At 39.9% G+C, this 12787-nt stretch overlaps 1 pseudogene across 1 annotated transcript; it reads right to left on the bottom strand.

Moving 5' to 3' along the window:
* Window positions 1–271: 271 nt before the first annotated feature.
* On the bottom strand, window positions 272–889 carry LOC308415618 (U1 small nuclear ribonucleoprotein C-like; annotated as a pseudogene). The gene has a single exon. The product of its transcript is annotated as a U1 small nuclear ribonucleoprotein C-like (transcript).
* Between the last annotated feature and the right edge of the window lie 11898 nt (window positions 890–12787).

The following is a 12787-nucleotide window of genomic DNA, read 5'->3' as shown; positions in this document are numbered from 1 at the left end:
AAACTGACCAAAGTATATTATTAATCTCTGCAATGGGAAACATTTCAGAAGTCAACTCAAGTTGTCATAATAGGAAATCATAGACTCTTGTTTAGTTTCCAACTTAAGTGGATTGATAGTCATAGAAATCTTTGGTTGTATGGAAGGTGACATATCTTTGAGGTAGAATTTTCTTTTTCTTTTTTTTTCAAAAGAGCTGAGGATTTTATTTTCACACTTCACAATGTAAGTAAAAACTGCACTTTTTTTGTCACTTCTCTCTCCAGGAGCATCCTGTTAGGAAGGAAGTTCCTTGTCCTACATCTACTATACCCTCAGGCTCAGCACCAAGAGCTCCTAGTAAAACAACAAGAACAACAAAATGATAAAGAGTGAGCGCTTCTGCTCTTATCTGTCTGGCCGGGTCATGCCAGGCCGTGTGGGCGCCATCATAGGGCGGGCAGGAGGTCTCATCCTTGGAGGCCCGGGCATCATGGGCATGTGGCCTCCCATGGGTTGTCTCATCCCAGGAGCTGGTCCCACAGGTATCATCCCAGGAGGAGGAGGGCCCATCATTGGCATCATGGGAGGGCCTCCCATGTGGGGTGCAGGCATCATGCCAGGCCGAGGAGGACCCGGGAGACTGGGGGAGGTGGGATCATGGCCCCTGCAGGCGGAGGCGCAGAGAGTGGAGCTGGAGGGATCTTTCCTTGTTGAAACGCAGCGGTTGTTTTGTCAATCAGGCTCTGGGCCTGCTCTTCCATCCGTTTCTGGTAATAGTCTTTCACATTCTCTTTGTGTTTCCGACCACTGCAGTGTGTCTTCCTCACAGATGGAGAATCGTGGGTAAGATACTTATCACAGTAGTCGCAATAAAACTTAGGCATGTTGCTCCACAGGCCGTTGGCTACCCGGGTTATGCAACTCCAACATGTACTGTCATTACTCTTCCAAACATAAACCAAAGAGAAATGCACCTTTTCCCCAGGGGACGACACTTTGTGCAGGAAAAGGGGGAATGGCATATCTCTCAAAAAAGTTACTAACTTTGAAAGTCCCCAACCCCCAAGTCATAATGGATGGTGAGTAATAATGGAAGATTCTAGAGATTAGAGGTTAGAGAGTTCATTTGAGTCAATTTAATAGTATATCTACTGGGGCCTCCAATACACTCTGGAATTAGTTCTCTAGGCCCGTGGTGTTTTATAAGAACAGATGGACTTAGAAATTATCAAATTCACAACAGAGTATGGATCCTTAGTAGACAGGGTAACATGAAAATTTGCTCCCTGACTCCATGACCAAAGTACAATACTCAAATAAATACAGTTACCACTTAATATCAATGTGGAATTTTTTTCCCGGGGTAACATCAGTAGACATGCTAATGTGGATGGGGGAAATCCCATAAAGCTTCAATAAAGAACTATAGGCAACCAAGAAATGCTGGGAGCAGGAGAAATGGTTTTCCCCAGGGAAAATTATATAAATTGGTTATCCAATACCAGTGATCAGCACTGAAAATATATATACAGATAATATTATACAGACTGAACGGGTTATATTTTTATATTTAGAAGCATGCATGCACGCGCATGCGTGCACACACACACACACACACACACACACACACAACCACATGTCAGTCTGATATATGTTACAAGGAAAAGGAGGCCATAAATTTGATAGAGGGTATGTTGGAAGGTTTGGAGGACAAAAGGGGAAAGAGAAATTATTTAATTTTAAAACCAAAACAACTAAAAAAAAATATTTTAAGTGAAGAATTTCTGAAACAAAAGGAAATGGTGGGAGAATTTTTTTAAAAGGCACTTCAGCAGATTCCGACTTCGTTGATGTTTCTGTGAGGATGACAATCTGAGAATGTAAATCTATACTGAATAACGTGAGGAAGGATTCCCTCTTGGGCAATATATTCATCATGCTGTTACAACACTTAACAGCCTTCCTTTGTGCTGGAAAAGGCAAGATGTCTGCTGTACTTTGCTTCTCAGTTGCTATGATAAAACACAGCAACCCAGTGAAGGAGTGGCTTATTTTATCTTACAGGTTATAGTCCGTTATCAAGGGTAGCCAAGGCTATAACAGAAGCAGGGAGCATGAAAGCAAGCTGCTTACTGGCTTGTCCCCCATAGCTTGCTCAGTTACCTTCCTTATACAACCCAGGATCAATTGTCCACAGTGGGCTGGGCCTTCCATCTCAATCAGCAACCAGAAAATAATGCCCCCAAAGACATTACCATAGGTAAATCTCATGGACGTTCCTTAAGTGAGGTTACCTCTTCTCAAGGGTCTCTAAGTTGTGATAGCTGACAAAAAGTTACAAGCACAGTGTGCCATACTTGTTCCTCTTTCTGGATAGTCAGTAGGATGCCAATTTTAAGGGAAATCCAGAGTACGAAGAAGTTTTGCAAGAGTTCAAGCTGATGTAAATGCTCCCTAGCCTGTTGGGCCCATGATACAGGGAAACAAAGTGAGAAGTATATGTGGTGCAGAGACTTTTATGAAGTCCCAACACTCAAGTCCTGGAAGAGACATCTCCAGTTTGGAATTAAGATTAAGCTACACTTTCATTTCTCTACAAAGTATTATCCATCTCTAAAGCAGCTTCTGGTTTGTTACTGTGCTTGTTACAAATTAAATATCTGATGTGGTTTGAAAATAACTGTGAATCTGAATTCCCCAGATTTGGCTCTATATTATTAAATAAATATACAGAACAAATTCTTTGGATGTACACAGAATCAGTCACCAATAAAATACAAATGGAGTACATAAAACTATCCAGATCATACCTAGAAGGCATAAGATGCTGATATAATGAAGCTCTCAGATTTCTGTTTGCTTGGCTACCTCTTACTTTCCTTAAATGCAATACCTTATAAGAAATTATAAAATTAAAACCTGTCATGGAACTGGTCAGGAGTGGGTCATCTTTTTTTCTCATTTAGCAAAGTATTTTATTCAAAAGCTTCTCATCATTATCATGTTATCAGAAAGAATGAGCATCACTTTTTCCCCACCCAACCCTCAATGCAGAGACAGATGTTAAAGCATTCAGTGGGGTGCCTCTATGATTTCAGTTGAGCCCCTGACAAGGTTTTCTCTAACCCTGTTCAACCTGGCCCAAGTGAGCCCCACAGTTTAGAACAGGAAGGAATCTTGTCAGACTCTTTCGAACTTCCCTTCTTGAGCTATTAGTCACAGGAAACAACCCTGTGGAAGTTGAAGAGTGGCTTCCCATGTACCTTGCAAAACGGTAAAAGTATTATGAGTCAACCTTGTGGTGATTTTTATCTTCGTCTGGATTCTCCCAGGTAAAGGTCTCTGGTGGGTTACCCAAAGAGATGCACACTACTCTGAATATCTCCTCTATCATGGCATCTTGTGTACATGAAATCTCTCCTTTGCTTGTTCCACTATGTACTGGGTTCTGAAGCCATACACAGAATTCTTTCATCTTGTGATCCAGACGATAGTTCATTCTTCTGGTCACCTCTATTGTGTGTGATTCAGGAAAGCATTTCTTAGGGATAACATCATATATTTCAACAATATTGACAAATATATCTCATTGCCCGCCATCATTTATAGGGTTCATAAGCAAGTGCTGCACCAGTCTCACATCTTCAGGCTCTTCTTTGAGGGGTGTGTACACAAAAGCATCCAACCTTGTCCCCCCAAAACAGGTAAGACTAACTAAACTCAAATTCTTCAGTTTTAATTTTTTTTTCTTGAATGGAAGTCTCATAACAGTCAAACAAGCAAATATCCAGCATCGTCCAGAACTCTTCTGGTTGGTGACTGGTCTGCCTTCCTGAGGGACAACAAGCTGGAATGCATGCTGAGCACCCTGGACCATGACCCTCTTCAGACAAATGTCCAGTAGATCGAGGGTGTTCCTGACATTCTGGGCAAGTATGAACTGAGGGTCAGAATTTAGTTTCTGGATCAAAGCAGCTACCTTCTCTGAATTTAGTCCTGTGTTGTTCATGGTAACCAAACTGCCCCATGGGAAAACGTTAGTTTTCAGGGTCCTCAGGTGAGCTCTAGGACTGTACTATAGTCCACTGCCTAGCTGGTTGGACCTGGTTCTCAAGTGGGTCATTTTCTAAAGAGGGTTGTAGTAACCAACAGTGAATAGACATCAGGACCTGGCTCAGTGTTGGATGTGAAAGTTTGGAGTTTGGGGTTACAGATTATCTGCTTCCCCACATTCAGTGAAGAATCGAGTATCTAGAGGTAGAGTTGTATCCTGCTTCTGAAAAATAGCTGAAAGGTTAGACGACTAGAGGAGAACTGGAAAAGAATAAGATGAAATTTTTAGTAGGGAGAAGAAAATAAATCTCATGGAAAGACAAACCAATGAAGTTCTCTGAATAAAGACATAGTGTTCTATTTAACTAACTGCCAACCACAGGGCATGCATGGCAAGATATGGATGCCAATAGTGAGGCAGACAAGATACTATGATCTGAGTGTTAGTATATTTGCCAGTGTGATGCTAAAGGTTACCCAATGGGCCACTATGAAGTGTCAATTGCAGTGCTATGTATGGTTTGCTTTGCTTTGTTTGGTTTGTCAAGATAAAAGACTTCCTCTGGCAATTTTAATCTTGTCACCAATACACTTGACCTCCCAGGGCTACATGAAAAGAACCAAATGCTCATCTCTACTATGATACCATTCTTTGGGGACAAACAGTCATCTGGAGGCAAAGTGACTCCATCATATGAAGATATCTCCTCACAAAATCAGATACAAATTCTGGATAAAAGATTTATCTATGCTGATAATAGTCATTGTGTGTGTGTGTGTGTGTGTGTGTGTGTGAGAGAGAGAGAGAGAGAGAGAGAGAGAGAGAGAGAGAGAGAGAGAGAGAGAGAGAGAGAGAGATGTTGATTTTGGTTACCAACTTGGCTGGAACTGAAATCAACTAAAGGGGAAGCCTCTGTACACATACATGAGGGGTTTTGGGGTGATTAGGTTAACTCAAGTAGACTGCATCCACCAACAAACCCCCATTTGAGTGCTCCTTCCAGTGAGAATGCAGGTAGGTGCAAGTTCTAAGGAAAAGCTTTTGCCTGGTTGCCTTCATATCTTGTTGGTAAGTTTATCTACACTGTCCATTCATCCCTGTTAATTGTCTCCAGCACTGCTGCCACTGTGGTTGTCATTCCTGTTGTTGTCATTCTTGTCAACTTGTCATTGGCTAATATCTGAACACACCTTCTTCTACTTTTCAGCTCTCTAGTTATCCTCCAGAGCTTCAGGACCAGATTGGAATTTCTGACACACCAGATACATGGACAGAGAAGCCACTGGGTCTGCCACTTCTAGACAGCTAGTTAGGCTACCCAGACTCTATCATAAGACAATAGGACAAGTCCCTTTTTATATATTAATTCTGTCAGCTCTGAGAGAGAATTTTTACTTATATACAGTATGACAACTAAGAAGGCCCTGTTCATTTTTGTGACATTTAACAAAATTATAACCAATGATATTGTTTTAATAGGAAGGGAAGAGTGGCAATGTGACAGTGGACATAAATCTTCAGAAGTCATTGGTCTTCTTTGTTCCATCACCCAAATGACAGAGTGGAAGATGAACTTCAGAAGGTTCACTTCTACTTCCAAAACAGCCAGTTGGATCAATGTTCAACTGCAAGATGCAGTGTATGCTTTATGTCAGGTCTTCCCAATGTGGCTACTTCAATAATGCATCTAGCTGTAGGTATGTGTACATATGTATAAGTAAATTTTAATTTTTAATTCTTGTATTTATTATCATTATTTTCTGTGTGCATGAGGTATATAAGTGTAGGAGTGTACATGTCATGGAATGAATATGGAAGTCAAGAGACAACGTTTAGGAATAGGTTCTCTTCTTCCAGGATGAGTACCAGACATTAAACTCAGTTCATCAACGTTATGGATGGCAAACATTTTTAGACACTGCACTATCCATTTTTATATAAATTTTTATGTGCTTGTTGCCACAGAAACCTCAGTCTTTGTGAATTTGGAGCTCCTCATGCTCAAGAGAGTTATGCTTCAATAAAGAATGACGATCCTGACTAGAAAAAATTGGGAACTGAGAATTCTCATTGATGTCAGAATTATCTCATACTGCAGCAACAAAAGAGAGACATTACTCTGTAGTCATGGTGATTAACTTAACTACTAAAGAATAGAGTGAGGTAGATAGTTACTAATAATTAGGAACAAATCATTATGTCTCACCCCTACAGATTTTACCAATATGCCTCTTACTATTCCTGCTTCCTGAATAGGTTTGCTGAGAAACTATGACAGGTCATTAAAGATGTGAACCTTAAGTTCTAAGATTCAGGAAGAATTAAAATTGAGATCTTTCTGAAACATAAATGTAGAAATCAATGAGGCAAGGTTTTAGCAGACTATAAAAGGAACATCAGATGGGTCAGGAAGAGGAAAATTAAAATGAAGGACACCTTTTGGACAGCAACAAATTCTGGGATTATTGTAGGTATGCATTCTACTAAATTGCTTTTTCTTTAAGTAGCATGTTTATTGAAATAGAATTGTATATATTTAAAATATACAAGTGGATAATATACATATATGGATAATTGTGAAATTATCTCCACACCTGAAACAAATAATGTATCTCTAATATCTCCAAAGTTTCTGTGGGTCCTCCAGGAATTTTTCCTTCTAACTTATTCTTATTTGAATTGGAAATCTCTGCCATAAGCTCCTGTGTTTATACAATGTGGACTCAGCTGGCAGGTGGTATAACCCATTTAAAGTGAAGGTGTCTACCTGCAGGAAGCGGGTCCCTGAGGGAGTGGGCCTTGAGATTTAGAGCTTAGCCATCTTCTTTTTCTGAGCTTTCTGGACCATTAAGATCTGAATGAACAGCTGCTATGGAACCAATCAATGCCATGCCATCCTCACCATGATGGGTACTATATTCTCAAACCATGGCCCAAAATATAGTTCTGTGCTTTTAAGTTGCAGAGTTAGGGGAAAGTAGAGTTCACAGAGATGAGAGAATTAACGAATACACCATTCTTTCCCCATCCTTCATCAACTTAAGAAACCTCTGGTCTTCCTCTATTGAGGAGTGTGTGTGTGTGTGTGTGTGTGTGTGTGTGTGTGTATGAAACTTTGCATTTTCCATATTCTACATAATGGAATTCTAGTGTATTATTTCTTCCTGGATTCTTAAAGTTACTAGTAACTTTGGGGGGGTTATTCAATATGAATTAATACTTTATTCCTTTTGGATAATACTCCATTGTATTAAATAAAACATCTATCTGCTAACATTATGATGAACATTTGAATTGTTTATAGATTTGGGCTATTACAAAGAAAGTTGCTTTAAGGTAGCAAAAGCAGCTCACCCCATTGTATTTCTATCTGAGAAGTCAAGAGTCTATTTCATTTCCTGCCTTACCTGATAGCCCATAGAAGAGCCTGGGTCCAAAGGCCTCACCACCCCTGGCTATAATGCCATCAAGAAGAACAGGATTTGTGAGCTATGCAGCTTGTAGCCCTGCCAGGCCTTATTGCTGTGTGGGGAGGACCTATTGCACTCCTTGGTTTTGGTACTAGGATATCCTGCAGTAAGACCAATGGCCATAAGTTGGTACAGGACAATGCCATCCTGTGCACAGAAAGGTGTTTTCCCACATGACATAATAGCATCATACTTGCCTGTCTGACAGCTTCCCTTAACCCATTAAAGGTGATGTGATTTAAGTTTAGAGGTAGGAGTTTCCTGTGCAAAGTGACGTGAATCTTTATCACAGTGTAGTCCAGTGCATGATTTAGTAAGATGTCATACAAATCTCAAAATTGTTCTTATTGGGCTTAGCCATTAGCATCTCCAGTTCAAAGGTATCCCTACCTTCAGGAGACAATTATCACAAATCACAACCAAAAACTTTTCTGCAAGCTTTTCTGACCTTGTAGACCTCACCGAGAGACTGCATAATAAGTTCTATTACCTGGATATGAAGATAGCTTTCAAGAAGGATGGAGTTCTCTGCTGCTAGGATGTGTGCTGGTGGCTACACCTAAACATTATAAAATGGGTGGGATTTGCCAGGTGCATCTTCCAGAGCCCATAGAGTTACATGTGCTGGAGCAACAACCAATGCTCCAACTTTCTGTTGTTCTTGCAGCAGCTTATGATGAAGACGGGAGACATGGAGCAAATCTGCTAAAATTCAACTCAGGAATGCATCCAGCCATGTTTGTGCTATTCAGTTTTGCCAAATGGTGTGAACTGTGCCCAGATGCATGGCAAATAAAATCCAGAACCTTACACCAGAAAAACCCAGGGCTCGGGGGACAACTAGTTCTAAATAAAGTCCATTTCAAGTTCTCACTCATGAAACAAGCGATAAATGCTCCAGAATACTGTCTCTCCTTTCCTGCTGACCACTCACTTTGGTTTACTACTCTCCCTGTGAGGTGTTCAGTTTCTAAGTATATGTAACCTGTGCACAGTGTCCTTTCTGTGCCTCCTGTAGTGTATTAGGAGGCAAATGTATTTATAACATAACAAAGGACAGAGAGAATGGGGTCCTGTGGCCTAGTGAGTCCAGGGACTGAAGCAGATGGATTCACTTGAGTTCAGGTGCTCAAACCCAGCCTGAGAAAAGATGACGAAGGGGGCAGGGAGAAAGAATGAAATTGGAAGTCAAGGAAAGACAGAGGAGGAAGCTGATACAAATGTTTATGTACAAACTATTGCAGGATTATATACTTTTGTATTTCTTGGATAAAAAAAGGATAAAATGTCTGGATTATATGGCAAACAGATACTTAAATTTTAAGAAAATCCTGGTGTTCCAAAGCTTTGACATTTTACATTTCCACAGACAGTACATGAGGATTCCAGTTGGACCACGTTCTTGCCAACCTCTGACACAGCTAATTTTGTCAGTTTTAGCAGATGGAATGGGTATGTGATGGAACACACATTCAGTGTTTGTAATTTTCATTTCCCCAATAAAGAATGAGTCCAAGGATACTTTCATATGCTTACTGCCTGCTGTCCAATGTCTCCATGGGTGAAATGTCTATGCAAATATTTCACCCAATTTGAAAAATCAGATTAATTAAATCCAATTTACATATTCTGGACATCAATATATCTGTGTATGAAGCCTTATATAGTCAAGATATAAATCTTATAACATCAAAATATCTTTCTTCTGGACTTTTGGTTGCATGTCCTGCAAACAGAAGTTTATAGATTTGATGAAGTCTAGTTAATCAGTTAACTTTTTATGAATTGTGATTTTTGTTACATCTAAAAAATATTTTCCTTAAACCAAGATCACAGGAGTTTTACCAATATTGTCTTCTAGAATATTAAGAATGGTAGATAATAATTTTAGTCTACAATAGGTAATTAATTTTATATAAAGGAAGAGGTAAACTGAACCTCATTTGCTGTGTAAGATTATGAATTTTTTGGCACAATTAGCCACTAAACGTATCACTGGACCGCTGAATGAAATTTGACCTTTACAGAAATTAAAGGTCATTATAAATACATAAGCATAATTCCAGAGTTATTTATCTTTCATTAATTTCTCTGGTTCATGTGATATTAACATATTAGCTTTTTAAAATTATTATTAAAATTCTTAATATTTAAAATTCACCTCTTCTTTTGTCAAGGATCTCTTGTATACTTCAAATTTCCATTTAAGCATTATATTCATCTCTTTGTCTCTGGGTTATTTGCGGTTTTAATTTACTTTTTCATAATTTCACAAATATTTATTTACACAACATACTTTAGTTGTACACCCTTCATAACACTGTCTCTCACCACTCAGTAAATCCCTTCTCCTCCTCTTCCTCTTTTTCTTCCTCTTCCTCCTCCTTCTCTCCTGAACTTTGGTTTCTATTTTGTTTACCCACTAAGTTTAATTAGGGTTAATTATCTAAACCCGAATAGCAGTTTTTGTCTATTAGAGCAAAGAAAAATTACCAGTGACTACAACACTGAGTTGTATGGCTCCTCCCTCTCCAAAAACCCAAAATCTCCTTATAGGTCCTCAGACACATGGGAGTGGGGTCTTATGAGCCCCTACCCAGTCAGTGATGGAATGTTGATAGGCCAGTCTTTGTTCAGGTGACCAATGTTTCTGTGAGTTAATGGGTTCAACTTGTTTGTCATGTGCAGAAAACAGCATCCGACAGCACTCTTTCACATTATCAGGCTCTTAATATTTGTTTCCATCCCTTTTGCCACTATGTTCCATGAGCTTTGATGTGTATGACACAGATATTCCATTTAGGGATGAGCACACAAAGTCCCTTATTCCCAGCACTTTGACCTGTAACTGTGGGCTTGTCCAATGATGCCATGGATCCCAAAATAATGACTCAGACATGGAACTGTTTATGAATAATTGACTAGGCCAAAAGATTTGACTTGTTACTGCTAGCTTGTAACTCGGTTACCTGGTTTATTCTATTCTAAGTCCTGCCTCATGGTTAGTTACATCTCCCCAGGTTCATGGTACCAAATTCTTCAGAGTTTGGGTGAATCTTCTCCCATGCTTGACTCTATCCCAGAATCCTATCTTTCTGCTGGAACTTTCACCTCTCATTTCCTGCCTATGCTAATAGGCCAACAGCTTTTCATTGACAGGGGATTCTTCCCCATAGTGCAAAAAAACATTCTCTCTACATTGATCTGCTATGAGTCATTGCCTTAACCTTTACCACAGCAAGTGAAAACTCTGACAAAGCTGAGGGATGCACTTATCTACGGGTATAATAATATGTATTTTGGAGAGAGTTTGAGATAATGTCCATACAGCAAAATAACACTATTAGGTTACTCCCTGGCAACTATGACCTACTAACCATAATTTGACATGAATTAAATTACTTGGGATGTATTTCTTCCATAAAGCAGGTCTCAGATTCTATCATAGAGTTGTCAACTATTCCCATGGAAGTCATGCCACTAGGGCTTCAGAGAACATATCTTGCTGGAACTATATTATTGTAACTCACAGGGTTCTCAGAATTTCAGCTTAGAGCTGGGCAAGGTCATTTTCTTCTACTGCTGCCTGCATAGAACCTTTTGACATTAGGAATGCTGGCTATTGAAAAGATGCTTCCAGGTCTGTGCCAAGAGTTATAGCCATTCCACTGTCATTGGGACATACAACATGCCGTCAGAGAACTGACCACACAGGAGCACTCTCACCCCTAAGCCCACAGGCTCACAGGGCCACAGGAGGGACAAGCTCCAGTCAGAGACAGCAAGACCAACTAACATAACAGATAACAATATGGCAAGAGACATGCACACAAACCTAAGCAAGGGAAAACAAGACAACCTGGCAACATCAAAATCTAGTTCTCCCACCACAGCTATTAATAATGGATATCCAAACACACCAGAAAAACAAGATTTAGATGTTAAATCATAGCTCATGGTGATTATACAGCGATTTAAGAAGAATATGATAACTCCCTTAAAGAAATACAGGAGAACACAGGTAAACAAGTAGAAGACCTGAAAAGGGAAACAAAAAAATTACTTAAAGAACTACAGGAAAACACAACCAAACAGGTAAAAGAATTGAACAAAACCATCCTTGGATCTAAAAATGGAAATAGAAACAAGAAAGAAATCACAAAAAGACACAACATTAGAGATAGAATACCTAGGAAAGAGATCAGGAGTCATAAATGCACCAACAGAATACAAGAGATAAAAGAGAGAATCTCAGTGTCAAAAGATACAATAGAAAACATTGACAGGGACTTCTCTGAGAGTAGCCAAAGTGCAGAGAGGTCTAGGCCTAGCATGTGAAAAAGGCACCCTTTTGGTTCAGTGGAGCCGGAATTCTGGCATAGGGACTCAGGATCCGCCCAAAAAGCCCTGGCTCAAATTTAGACACCCAGGCCCACAGTAAGACACAAGCCCTTGTCAGTGGGAGCTGGTGTTTGCCCGGGGAAGGCAGTGCTTGAAGTTCAACTATACAGAAACTCTTAATCCTAGACAAGAGAGGGGTCTGACACTTAAGCCCAGGGAGAACAAATTGGTAATCCATAGAGAGTAGAAAGTATTGTGTATTGGGAAAAGGGTCCGTAGTGGCCTAGAGAAAGAGTCAGGTGCCTGCCAGTAGTACAGGACCTGTGGGAACAGGGCTGAGCTACCAGAACAGCCTCACAAGAGCTCCCACATCTGAGCCCGCAAAGACAGAGCTGAGTCACTGCTAACAGAACTCACTGCTTGCCCATTAAAAGCCAAACACTCCAAAGCTGTTTTGTTCATGAAACCTCAAACTCTCAGGTACATGGAAGAATGGGTACCGATTACTGACAATAAGACCATGTATAATCACAGACAAAAAGATGGCAAGAGAAAAGCAAAAGAACTTAAGCAATGGAAAACAATGCAACCTGGCAACATCAGAACCCAGCTCGCACTCACAGCAAGCAGTAGAATGCCAAACATTCCAGAAACAAAAGACTCAGACCTGAAAACATACCTCAAGATGATGATGGATATCTTTGAGAAGAGCATGAATAACTCACATAAACAAGAAGGGAAGGACAACCATAAACAAATAGAAGCTTTTAAAGCAGAAACACGAAAAACGCTCAAAGAAATTAAAGAACTAGAGGAAAACAGAATCAAAGAGATGAAGGAATTGAAAATGGAAATAGGCACAATAAAGAAAACACTAAAAGAGACCAGCCTGAAGGTGGAAAACCAAAAAAAGAAACCAGGAGTCAGAGATGCAAGCATC

The sequence above is a fragment of the Micromys minutus genome (assembly GCF_963924665.1).
Source record: "Micromys minutus genome assembly, chromosome: X".
In the NCBI taxonomy this organism is placed as follows: Eukaryota; Metazoa; Chordata; class Mammalia; order Rodentia; family Muridae; genus Micromys; species Micromys minutus.
Note: the sequence above shows the minus strand (reverse complement) of the source record. Positions and strands in the feature narration are given on the sequence as shown.